Source organism: Nuphar pumila, chromosome 2 (assembly GCF_984573655.1).
Source record: "Nuphar pumila chromosome 2, dmNupPumi1.hap1.1, whole genome shotgun sequence".
Taxonomy (NCBI): domain Eukaryota; kingdom Viridiplantae; phylum Streptophyta; class Magnoliopsida; order Nymphaeales; family Nymphaeaceae; genus Nuphar; species Nuphar pumila.
The window spans coordinates 114554458-114566484 of NC_143250.1; positions in this window are offsets into that span (position 1 = coordinate 114554458).

Consider the following 12027-nt stretch of genomic DNA (forward strand, 5'->3'; position numbering starts at 1 on the left):
CATGCACAGAGCCCTAGACATTTGCACGCAATAGTTCTAGAGGTCACGAACTGTTGGATTGAGAGTGACCAAAAGGCAGTTTATGAGCCTTTCCAATTAAGCAATCAACACAAGTTCTTATTTGCCTACTTTTATCAAGTTAAATAACATTGCTAGACATAAGAAACGACAAAATTGTCTTATTGGCATGTCCAAGCCATTGGTGCCATATGTCAAAAGATTCTCATTTTCTCGCATATGCTGCCATCAATGAAGAGTCGTTGCTTGCCTTGATTGGATATAGGCCTGCACTGGTTTTCGGTCTCTGAAGTTGAATCTTACATGTCTGACAATCCTTGATAATAAAGTGAGATGGGGTAAATTAAAAAATACAGTCATTAACCTTTGTAAATTGACCAATAGATAATAAGTTCTTTGCAATGGCGAGAACACGGAGAACATTCTTTAATGAAAATTGAGTACCTCTAGATGAAAGAACCGTGTCTTCTATATGAGAAATAGATAAAGTCTTATCATTTTCTATCATGATGGAATCACTCCCTTAATATGGAGATTTATTTGCAAAATATTGCTCATTCATCGTCAGATGATTGGTAGCACCTATGTCAGGGTACCAATAGTTGTCTCCACTTTGTTTCATAGACATGACCGAGAATGCCTTTATGATGTCCCAACAAGCTTTTGCAATGTGACCGTGTTTGCCATAATATTGGCAGACCACAAGTACTCGTTGACTTGAGTTACCTTGATTAAAGTTGTTGTTTGAGGGAGAATTATGCTTGTGTCACCTTCCTTGATTTCAGAAACCTCTGTAGGAGCCACACCCTCAACCTCTATCATGAGTGACATTAAATGCGATCTGGGTGGATTCTTGAGCATGGGATAGTTTCGAGTGCAACAAGAGCACTCACTTTTCTTGATTTATGAGCAGATCATATAGATCTGCAAAGTGATGAGCAATAGAACCAGTTGTAATGGATGTTACAAAGCTTTCATACTCGATTGGCAGTATATTGAGAGTTATCTAAATAAGAACCGTGTCATCAATAGAATGACGTGAGGCGGCCAATAAATTAGATAAAAATTTTATTTTGTCAAGATATGTCAACATGTCCATTGATTCTGTCTTGATAAAGGTTAACTCTTTCTTCAACATCATGATTCACAATGGTGACCGCGAACCATAGGCTTTCTCCAACACTATCCAGGCATCACGAGCAGTCTTAGTTCTCATGATTTACATAAGGATCACTTTAGAGACTGTTGCTTTGATCCAGCTCAGAGCCAGTTGATTGGCCTTTTGCCAAGTGCAATAGTTAGGATTGACTACCTGCCTCTCTTTCTTATCGGTGACAAATTTGATGGGTTGAGAAGATGACTCATCAACAAAACCTATGAGGTCTCGACTCACCATGACAGACTCCGGTTGTGAATGCCAGAGAAGATAGTTTTCTTGATTCAGTTTAATCGAGACTAGGCTTGCCACTGCATTCCACTAAGTTGGATACATTAGATACCATTGATTTACTTGTTAGAGTGGGAGGCTCTGATACCATGAAAATGAACATATAAATTTGAGAACCTGCACACTCACACGTTTTGCATGAGATGTGAGGAGATATATTGAAGATATTTATCACCCTTGGTACAAAATTACATTTGGCTAGAATTTACCTTAGCCGTATACAAGATTTTAAGAAGCAGCTACGTGAAATGTTACAGATAACATTTGGCTAAGATTTGCATTAGCCGTATGCATGAGTTTAGGAGGGCTCTAGTGGGATAACATTGAGGGTTGTTACAGGATAACATTGAGGAGGTTAAACCGAGCTGCATTTGTTGATTTTTGAGGAAGAAAAATCAGTAAATGCTGGGTGGATAGAGATCACACCATAACCACTCAGAGTAGCTCCTGAGAGTTATTGTTTATCTTAACAGTTCCATCATGCATTCAATCCTAGCCATCCAATTCTATCTTCAATTGAGACAACAGAGCATCTATGGTGGCGCTTGCAAGTAAAAGTAATACTCCTTTGAGTATCTATATGCATGGCCACATTCTCTTCTTTTTGAGACGCGTTTGGTAAAAGGAGATTCCCAGCTTACCTCGTAAGTAGCACATGTACTATGGCATATCCAACTTGTAGTAATTTATAGCAAAAATGCCCAATCCGTAATTTTGTTACAGGATATTTTCCTAAAAAAAATGGTATGGAATTTTTTTAAAAACGAACCTAAACTATTGGTGATAACTATAAACAGCCCAAAGTTTTTGAAGTTTTTAAAAATGCACCGAAACCTGTCCATGGTTAGTTAAAAAAAAGAGAGTTTTCTTCCATAATTCCATTAAAGTTGCTATTAAAGGTGTATTTCATCCCTCCCTAGTTACTGGAAGCTTCTTGTTAGATGGGGAGGCTAGCTTCCCCAGACACATGCTTCCAAAGGGGGCAACTTCTTGCTTCCTCAAAATGAAGGGAAGCTTTGATAAACCTACTTTCGACAGATGGGAAACCTGCTTCCCCCTCGCTTCCTCAAAACAAAGGAAAGCTTTGGCAAACCTGCTTCTCTTTAATGGAAAGCTAGCTTTTTAAATCGAATCTCCCTCACTTTTTTTTTATCATTTCTCTCTTCTTATCTCTTCTCATATGCTTCCCCCTTATTTTCTACTTTTTATATAAAAAAATATTGTTTTTTTAATAACAAGCCTACATGTTGATTGTATATCACTTTCTACTTGTTTTTATGTCATTTTTATTTGCTTCTATCCCTGCTCGATTTGTTTTGTGTACATTTCCTTTTCATTTCTCATGTGCATCTATAATCGCTTTGCAACTGTATCCTACTTCCCAATTTATAATCGCTTAACACCCGCTTTCTCGCTTCTACTTCATACATCGCTTCTCATGAGGTGGTAACCCATGCAGTAAGCGGGGTCCTGTGCCAAGCTGAAGGCCTAGGTTGGAATCCCTCTGCCACATGGCGCTTAAGAGATATCTGGTAGGGGTCTGCCTAACACCAGCTTGCCTTTCAAAAAAAAAAAAATGGTTGCAAGTTGCAACTACCATTTTAGCCCCCAAAAAAAGTGTTTTGAAAAAAACTTAAAAATGAAAGTCTGAATGTAAAATAGCAACTTTATCCTTAAAATTCGTCTTGTGTTTTGTGATGACCCAACTGAAAATGACAAAATCAGGTTTGATTAATGGAGGGTAAGTCTAGGTGTGTTTTTAACAATTTTGAAAACTTACCACATGAAAAAACCAACCACATGATGATATACCTAGTAGAATTGGCTCTGCCTGCCATACTTACAATCACTGTCCTGGCAGCGTAAAACTCTGTGAACTACAATACACAGTTTTTTATTCTCATATGGGCTAAGAAGAGAAATCTGTGACGCCTAACATGACCTCAGCGACCATCATTTCATAACGCCAGCCTTGTTATTGCATAGTGGACCCATATACAAGTTGGCTAACTAGTGGCTCTGGTGGCAGCACTTACCAGACACTATGTGGTAAAACCAAAACCAGGGGCTACAATATCCTAGTCACAACTGAAATAAAGCGTCCTTAGCTTGCACATTGCCCGCGTCTCATGGCTCTTTCAGTTAAAAAGGCACCTTCATGCCACAGTTTTTTCAGTGATCAGCCTGTGGGCATGGTCCATGCAGCATCCTGCATGTGAAGGATGCACCAACCTCTAGGCATAGTGCAGCGTCCTGCTTGTGAATGGCATGCAAGCAATGCACAGAAGCAACATGTTGAATTTGAAAGAAGTGGTTTGCATTTTAACCAGAAACTTTGTTCATGCTAGTTGGTGATAGCTAACCAGAATATTTTAACCAGAAACTTTGTTCAAGCTAGTTGGTGATAGCTGCAATAAACATAAAATGAAGAAATGGGTATCTGGGGGAGCTTATCCTAGCAGCCAATGGGAAGTATATACTTTGGGTCCTAAGAGTATTCTGCGGTACAAGAATGTCCAAAAGCCTGGCTACCACCAATGCCATAATAAATTTGATTAAACCACAAGGCTGACAAGTGCTAATTAGGCTGGCACTATCCACGAGGACTGTAGCTAGGTGAACACAGTCCTTTGCAAATGGTTTTAGTGAAAGGCCTGCCACCAGCAAGGTGAAGGGTTGGTGAGCCAAATTGGTTTTGATGCATTGGGCAGTTGGTGACACTAAGGGTGTCTATTTGCTTGCTAACATAATAATTGTATTATCTTAGATCGGAAGTAGGATTAGGGTTTCTAAGGCTTTTTTTATCTTCATTATAAATATTCATTGCAGAGAGACATACATGAATAAATTATTGATGATTTTAGTTATTTTTATGTTATTTTTCATTAATTTATTGTTTGATTAGTTTGTAGCAGTGCTAGGTTGCCGATTGTTGCGGAACGATCTTCTTATCCACTGCATCATACCCTCATGTGAGCACTCTTTCTGTAATGCAAAACAGGAGGCTCACTGGGAGTCTAACAGGATGCATGTTTTATGCTGCCAAGATGGTGACCATAGGTACAAAAGTTTAAGATCAGCGCAACTTAGACTTGGATCTTGGATATTGTTTTTTCATATAATAAACCGGAAAAAAACAAACCAAAGACCCAATTGGGCCTAGACCATGAAGAGCTTTAAAATGAGAAAAACCTGGGCTGGTTACATCAGTCTGGGCTTATTTGCTTTTTTTTTTCAGGAAAGGATGGAAAAAATTGGCTTGGTGTATGCAATAGGAGTGCAAGAGTCGAGTGAATCATAGTTCAACCTATTGGATCATTTTGGATTCATATCTTTCATTTTGGATATTTTTGTTTTGGGTTTTTGTGAATTGTAATGGGTATCAAATCCATGTAATGGATTCAAATCCGAATCTGATAATTTTATTATATTAAGATACTTTATTAATTTGTGTTTATCAAACTAGGAAATTTACTTTCGTAGGATTAAATTTTTCTCATCTACAAATGGATGAGATGTTCATAAGGTTAATTGGTATCTTGGAGGATTAAGATATTTATTATTTTATTTCCAGTTTATTTAAATTTCCTATTATTTTTTAAATATCCAATTATTTTCCTGTAATTTTCTGTTTTTCTTGGTTAATTCTTTGTTTAGGTAGATTTTTCCTGCAAAACCAGTTTCAGGCTTGCATCAAATATTTAGACGGGCTTGAGTGGGATCAGACCTGGACCCATTCAACATTTTTTCTCACCAACGGGAGACTGGATTCTGCACTTGTTTTGAGCGAAGCTCATGAATTTTGTGCCCTAAGTGCATTTATTGGTTAAAGTACATCTATCAATTTTGAATGGATCATGATAAATCCAAATTCAAATTAATATTTTCAAATGTGAATTTAGATCTGAATTGAATCTAATCAGGCAAGTTTGAATTTGAATCCATATTATACCTGAGAATTTTAGATCTAGTAGAAAAAAGATAAAAATCAGTTTACATATGAAAATTCAACTGAATTAGATTTTAATCCGAATCTGAATTGGATCTGATTCTCAATACTGATCAAATTTTGTTCAAATTCCAAAATAATTCAATTTAGTACATATGTCCAAATAGAATAAATATTTGTATCTAACGATCAAAATTTCAGAACAATGTGTTAGACTGGGATAAAATATCTATTATGCCGTATTATTGGACGAGTGACAAATGATCCTATTTTACGATCTTTCACACATCTGATAAGTTATATTTCTCAAAATATATGCATGCAACACTTATGATAATTATTTTTAAATCTATCACAATTAACTGGCATACATTAAGTTGGGGTTAAGGTTGGTTTGAATTTCAGGTCTGTGATAGGGTTTGGATTTAAGTTGGATATAAAAAAGGTTCGAGTACAAAACATATTTGAGCTTGGGTCAAATATGAAATGGGTTGGGCATGAAAATGGATTTGGGTACACATTAGGTTTCAGTGTTGTTTGCATAAAATTATTTGGGCCCGGTATAAAAATGGACCGGGTTCAATTGAATCAGGATTTATATTTTTCATACTTAATAACAGACCTATTTTTAAAACGGTCTAGATTTTAATTAGACACTGCCTGAATCGATGAGTCCGTTAAGACCAAGTTGGGTTGGCTGAGAGAGAGAGAGAGAGAGAGAGAGAGAGAGAGAGAGAGAGAGAGAGAGAGAGAGAATGTTGGAGTGGCCTGTTAAATGACTAAGATTGTTATAGGGGTAAAATGATAACTTTAAAACATGAGTTAGTTTTAACCTAAAAATATAAAACATCAGATTGGGTAATTTAATTAAATAATAAGAAATTTTTGGTGGGCATTTGCAAACTCTAAAATGTTTGGTTCGTGAATGAATTAACCAAAAAGTTTGAGGGTATTTTGAAAATTTCCCTAATTAAAAACTATATTTTAGCAAATATATATAGATCGTGCACTCGAGAGTAAAAAGTTTAAATAAATTATTTCCAATGTCTCTCTCTCTCTCTCGCCTGAACGAGAGTAAGTGCGCTCTGGTCTTACTCAATGTTGACCCTCTCCTCCAATCGGCTGCTGCAAGGATCTTCAACTGCCCGATATCCGACCTTCCTGTTAATTTCTTGGGTCTATCATTGCACTCACTGCAGCCGTCGAGAACTTCGTCTTGGACGTCTACTATAGAGCGAGTGCAAGAGAGGTTGCAGTCTTGGAAGGCCCGATATTTATCTTTTGCGGGACGATTGACGCTCATTCGTCATGTTTTGGCCGGATTACCAGATTTTCGTATAAGCATGTCCATTATACCGACGACAGTAGAACGAACGATTAACCGTTTGCTTTCGCACTTTCTTTGGTCTGGGAATGCGTCTCACAAAAAGTACCCGCTTGTTTCTTGGCAGCAGATCGTTCTCTCGAGGCAGCGGGGCGGCTTGGAGATTCCGGCTATGAGAAATAGGAGTATCGTTTTAGTCTTGAAGTGGGCTTGGGTCGCTTCCACATCTCCATCTTCTTGGGCTACGTTTGTTAGGGAAAAATATGGTAGTTTACCTGACTCCCTTCTTTCGATGCCCAATTCAGTGTGTCATTCGTCCCTCTGGTTAAAGTGGCGGAAAACACTTCGCTCCTTCAATGACAGGGATCTTAGGCCTGGCCATGGCCGCCCGTGGCTTCACTGGGCCATGGCGAGCGGAGATAGGTTCTCCATTAAGCAAGTTTACTATTCCTTGTTGCCATCCGGGATGGATTGGTTTTCCATTGATTGTATATGGGGTAAGGGGCCCACTCCAAGGGCAAATACGTTGGCGTGGTTAGTGGCTCTGGATCGTGTCCAAACCCAGATTAATGTCAAGAAACGAGGGCTTCAGTTTCCAAGCATGTGTGTTCTTTGCGAGAAGGCGGTAGAGGACACGACTCACCTATTTTGGTTTTGCCCGGTAGTTTTAGACCTATTCTTTCAAACTTGGGGTGCACCGCCGGTTCAAACGCGTTCGAGTTCTGTTATTCGGGACCTCTTGTTTGGTCCCATGAGTTTACGAAACAAAAAAAAAGGGAGATTAATGTGGCGGGTATGGTTGTTTTCAGCATGGTGGGTGATATGGACTGAAAGAAACGATATCTTTTTCAGGGGCATCAAATTCAATTTTGGAAGGCTACGTCAGCGGGTTATGTTTGATGTGTATCTGACTCTTAAATTACATAGTAGAGACGGGGTTTGGATCTACTTGTACTCTGAACTGTGCACAGTCACCATCTAGATGGTGGCTGTCTTACTCTTATGTTCCTCTCTCATCTAATATTCGGTTGGATGTATTTTGGTAATGTTGAATGATAAATGCTCTCTCTCTCTCAAGGTGTCTTCATGATCATATCAACCTACCATTACTTAGTAAATGGGTCAGCTCTTATTTTTTTATCATTTGCCTGCTAATTTTGCTTTAATTGAAGATAGCCCCGTTTTCTCGCTTTTAGAGGCAGCATTGTCCCACATTCCACCAAAAGCCGAAAATTATTTTTTGAAAATGGCTGTTAAAGTAGACAAATCCACCCCCAAGTCATACCTTTTGAATTTATTTATCCCACAAATGATTTGTTTTAGCATTTCATTTGCGACCATTATTCATGGCTCTTGGAATCAGATCTGGTGCAATCAAGCGTCACTAATTCGGTAATATCATAAGAACGTTATCCTTTTTAAGCATAGTAGAGTTCTCATTCTAAACTACATGATGTGATTTTTATGAGAAGTTAGGAGATGAGGACATGCATCTTTTAAATGCTTATACAAAATATTATTTAGTTTTTATATACAAGTCTAAATTTTCTTTATGATATCTTAAGCATAAACATGCAATCTAAGATTTAAACACAACATTACTGGCTAGACAAACGTAACAAACAATTAATTAAGAAAAGAGTAAAACCACCTCACTCACTAGTAGGGATGTAAATGGGTCAACCAGAGCCGGACCTGTAAAGAGGCCAATGAGGCTTGGGCCTCAGGGCCCATATTTGTTTAATGTGAATACAAATTTTATTGTTATTTTGATTCTTTAAAAAAAATGGGAGGCGCTGCCCCCGAACTCCTACTATTAGTAGGGGGCCCATTTTTTCCCTCCGCCTGAGGCCCCATAAAACACAGGTACGGCTCTGGGGTCAACTAGGGTCGAATCTAAACAATACCGAGTTTGATCTAATCGGATTTAGAGTCAGATGAGATCTGCTAAAACAGAATCTGGATCCAACTAACTTTTTTTTTCATGGACGGAAAAACCGCACTCGGGATCAAAGGCCTAGTCGTACTGGCTCCCATGGTGCACATCGCCATGATTCAGTTGAGGCTTATCTCTCGCCCTCATTAATGCAAGGGGTTTGACACTTATGAGAATGGAACCCTGACCACCCGCCTAGTGGGCAAGGCTTCCTCCACTGCACCAAGGCTCGAATCCAACTAACTTAAGATCTGATATTTACACGTATTCAGATTCAGCTTCTAGTCAGATTTAGATCTTAGCAGGACTAGTATTCGGATGCAAAATCCAATACCGAGACTTAATCTGATTATTAATTGGATCTCACTTTGACAGATTCGGAATCAGGTCGGATAATATATAATCGATTGACATCTCTACTGACTAGCATGCTCATTGCTGTAAAAACCCCAGGTCCGCTTTTGCCCACCAAGGAGCACACCCAGCTTCTTCTCACAGCAAGGAATGCACAACATGGGTTTTGAACTCGAGACATCCCTTTCAGCTTGGTGAGTTTCACGAGATGCCCCTACCAGATGCGCGAAGCCCTTGTGGGTGTCAACAGCTCTATTTTCACAATCTCGCTATATGAAGAGTGAATCATGAACGAATAAACTATTACATTTTAGCAATTTTCCCATGATTCAATGCAACAACTGGATGCATAAAGCTGCACAATCTGAATAAAAAGGAATTCAATGTTTTTAATAGGTTGTATCATAATAAAAAAAAGTCTTTTTTTTAAAATTTTTATATATGTTTTAATTTTATTACCTTTTTTATATTTTATCTAATTTTTATAAACTTATTATTACAAATATGTTGGTGTAAAAACCAATGGGGGCTCTGTTTGCCTGGCAGGAGCAGTTAGTGCACATCACCTTGTGTTGGAAGGTTGCAATTTCGAATCCCAATGGTCTAGTTGTATAACTGGTAGGGGTCTGCAGCCTAACCCCAGCTTTCTCTGTAGAAAAAAATATGTTGGTGAAAAAATGAAAGACTAAAAGCTTCAAATTTTCTACGGAATTTGGCTGCCAAAAAAGGCGTGAAACTCGTTCCCAATAGTTCGTTCATTTTCCAAGTTTTGGATTTCTTCACAAACAGAAGATAATGGTCGATTCTTCCTACTAAAAAAATTGATTCCCTTTATTCTTAAAATCTTTTTGCTTTATATCTGTTGGGCTTTTATATTTCTTTCACCGATTCTCGAATAAGATAGAAAATCAACAAGAATTGGCAATATTAAGTGCACCCAAACTAAAATCAACAATCTCATTTCCCTCCAAAATGATTTTCTTTTGGCTTTCTTCCAAACTATTTCTGCCAATTCCCTTCTAAGCACCTCTTCTCAAACATTGGCATCTTTTAATCTTATTCAACACTTGGTATGTTAAAATCATAAGTATACTAATGAACAAGGACTACTTAGGTGCTTTTTCTATACCGATTACGGGTACATAGTTGAACACCAGACCAGGTCTGGGTCCGAAACTAACAATTCGATACTCTGGATTCGATTGGATCATCTTACTTGACCTGTCCTTGTGAGTCCTGGTCCTATAATTATTGGGCTGTTGTCAGTTTCGGGTCAGGTTTTGCTTGACCCTCTGAGAATTTGTCGCGAAGGGAGTGTGGGTCCTACCACTTGGTCCCTGTTTCACCTACCCCAACTAGATTACAATATAAGAGAAATACTTTATATTAGCACACTCAACATCGAGAATAGTTTTTTTCATGAAGAATCAGAGACCTAGTTGTGCTGGCTAAGCCTGCCATACTATACTTATGGTTGCTTTCTTTCCGGTGTAAACTAACCAGTAACGCACCCCTTGTCCTCAGGGAGTCACCTAGCCGGCTGTACTTACAGTTGCTTTTCCGATAGTATAGATCAGTGGCGCACCCCTTGCCCCCAAGGGAGTTCGCCCAGCTTCGGCTAAGCAAGCAATAAGCAAGGGACTTTTACTTTTGCTCTCATTAAGGCAAAGGGTTTGGCATTTATGGGAATGGAATCCTGACCTCCCGTCTAGTGGCCAAGGCCCCTTCCGCTCCACCAAACCCCTTGGGGCCAACAGGGAGAATAGTTTTTTTATTTATTTATAACTCGAATAAAATACACCCGGCACTAAGACCTAATTGCGCTGGCTCAGCCTGTCATACCTACGGTCATAGGCGGAGCTGGGCTGTTGTAGCCCAGTCCTGCCTCCCGGTCCAGTTAATTTTTTTTTTTAAAAGTCCAGTCCTAGCCCAGCTCCGATTCCATACCAAATAGATTTTTATCCATTTTTGTAGCCCAGTCCTAGCCCAGCTCTGACTGCAGCAAATAGTTTGATTTGTCCATATGAATTAGATTTTTATTAATAATTGTAGCCATTTTTTATTTTATCTCAAAAAAAAAAAAATTCGGGGGCGATGTCCCCGAACCCCAGACTATCACACCATTTTTTTTTTGCTACACCCTTGTTTGCCCCCCCCCCCCTCCATGAATCCTAGCTATGCCACTGCCTACGGTCATCGTGCCAGCAGCGTAAAACTCTGAGGCTAAGACCCCTGCCCCGGGACCTATGCTAGGCATTAACATGGACAATAGTTAATGGCCAAATAATTGAAGAGTGCCTGATCAGACCGAAAGCGAGGTCCACCAGGCATCATGCCCCTAACGGTGTGTGTGTGTGTGTGTGTGTGTGTGTGTGTGTGTGTGTCGGAATTTGATGTGATCCTGCAATATAAGATGAGCGCCACCTGATTGGAAGCACCTCATTCTATGAGGAAAACATTTGGAATACGGACCCTCTGATGGATGGATCCGACCTTCTAATTATTGGACCTGACCCGGTACCTTATTAGAATTGGTATTGCTTACCACTAAAGGATCTGATATCCCCCAGTTTGGACCCGATCTCTTTCTGGGAAAGATTGGATCCTACAGGCAGAACAATTAGGTTTATTAACAAAACCGAGTTTTGAAGAATGAAGTGGATTCTGCACTGAAGGCATGTAAAGTCTATTACCAAAGAGGTAAAATCATTCTGATTAAAGCCAAATCAGACCCAGATCTAACCACATGTGTCCATCCTGAACAGACCAGACCAGACCATATAAGTGCCGGATTTCGGTATATAATTCCCCATAACAGAACGTGGGATGTCAGATCTGGTGCAGACTCGGGAAGGATCAGCACGGCCCGTTTGCAAGACTTACAAGCCTGCTCCAATTATTCCTTCGGAGTTAGACCTGTTCCTACTGGTTTTCTTTTGGCATGGAACACAACAAACTTCCCTTGCCAACAGCAGAAAGTAGACACAGATTCAGAAACC